Source organism: Sinocyclocheilus anshuiensis, unplaced genomic scaffold (genome assembly GCF_001515605.1).
Source record: "Sinocyclocheilus anshuiensis isolate Anshui unplaced genomic scaffold, SAMN03320099.WGS_v1.1 scaffold279, whole genome shotgun sequence".
Lineage (NCBI taxonomy): Eukaryota > Metazoa > Chordata > Actinopteri > Cypriniformes > Cyprinidae > Sinocyclocheilus > Sinocyclocheilus anshuiensis.
In genome coordinates, this window is record NW_015549591.1 from 721,776 (window position 1) to 723,776 (window position 2,001).

Consider the following 2,001-nt stretch of genomic DNA (forward strand, 5'->3'; position numbering starts at 1 on the left):
AAGAAAAATATCCATATTCAAAACGTAATAATCACTTTAATGTAGCTTGCGCCAACAGTTGTACACGGAAGCAGCTTTTGGGGCGGATGACGTATGAGTTTAGTGTTGCACATGCGCCGGTGAGTCTCGTGAAAATAAACAGTTTAAGAAATAATCAAGAGATTAAAGGAGTAGTTCAAGCAAAAAGTAACATTCAGTCATCATTTACTCGCCCTCATGAATCATTTTGTTGATCTTTAGAAGAATGCTCACCCAGCTCTTTTCCATAATATAAAAGCATACAGTGCTTTTAAAGGGTTTTTAAGCGGCTTTTAAGGGGCTGTTAAAGGGTTAGTTCACCCAAAAATGCACTCACTGTTGTACACGGAAGCAGCTCCGGGCTGATGACATATGGAGGTCAGCTTTGCGCATGCACTGCTCAGAAGTGATGCACACGGAAGCACAGGGGAGAGATCAAAACAAAACAACGGTCACTAATTATAAGTACAAAACGAGGATTTGTAAAGAAGAATGTCGGAGGATTTCGATATAAGCCAAGAGGAGACTAGGTTTTTCTTTGCTAAAGTAAGGAAACTTTGCTTCCTTTGCTCCTGTTAACAAACATTGGTTTTCACGAGACTCACCGGCGCATGCGCATGTGCATGCTTCCAGTGTACAACAGTGAGTGCAAGCTAGATTAAAGTGATTATTACGTTTGGAACATGGATATTTTTCTTACAAAAACGTATCGATTTGCTACAGAAGGCATTTGTTCACCCCCCGGAGCCGTGTGAGACACTTTTTTTTTTATGGACGGGCACTTTTTATTTAACTTCTTTTGGACTGATGCATGCAACACCCCCTGAGCGCCATGAAACAGCTTGAAAGATCAAAGACAACTTTTAATATAACTCCGACTGGATTTGTCTGAAAGAAGAAAGTCATATACACCTAGGATGATGACTTGAGGGTGAGTAATTTATGGGCTAATTTTCATTTTTGGGTGAACTAACCCTTTAATTATTTAAAACACCCTTATCACATACTGTCTCCCAGAATGGGTGTGCTGCAGCTCTTGTTTGCCCAGGTTTGAATACATTATTATTAAATATTATTGTAGGTAATTATTAGAGGTGCTACTGTTTATAAAATGATTAAAATCCACCAAGAAGAATGTTTTCCTCCTTTAAGTCCTATTTTGAAGCCTTCATTCTTCATTGACCTCTGCAAAGCAGCATGAAGAGGGTGATGAAAATGCTTCCTTGATGTAATGAAAGTCTGCAGTCAGCAGAAAGCAGTCAGCCTGCGGCCCTTCACAGGATCCGTGCTGCACTCTCCTTAAATCAGTCAGCGCATGCACATCAATGCACATTCAGCAGTCAGAGACTAGCTCACGTAGACCAAAAGCTGGATGCAGACCCCTTGACGGTGTCACTGATGCTAAGCTTCTTCATGACAGGCCTCATAGAAGACACATTATACAGTGTGAACCCTGTTCATCTGTGATCTTCCACACTTAAGGACACTAGGTGTCATGTTTGTAGGACATTGGCAAGAGGTAACACAAGGCCATGGCAGGTTAGAAACAGGTCCTGGGTCTTGGGGAGAATTTTGATAAAATAACATCTTAACTAATACAGTTTAATTACTGTAAACTAATACTTGCTTAATAAATGAAATAACAATGGGTGGGATGTGGTGATGAAGTTACTGTCTAGCACATAGAACATAATTACTGTTATAAGAGATAAAATATAAATAACACAATAAATGCATGAATAGAGAGAAAAAAATTGAATTATTTCATTTTATTTAAGAAGTGTTTCTTTCTATATAAGAGATCATGTATATTATATAAAATAAAAATTATTCATGTTAAATTATATACATACATATATATAATATGTGTGTGTGTGTGTATAATTTAACATGAAATAATTCTTAAATTAAAACATTAAGTTTTATATGTATATTTTATATAAATAAAACAAATACAATATAATGACATTATTCTGTTATATA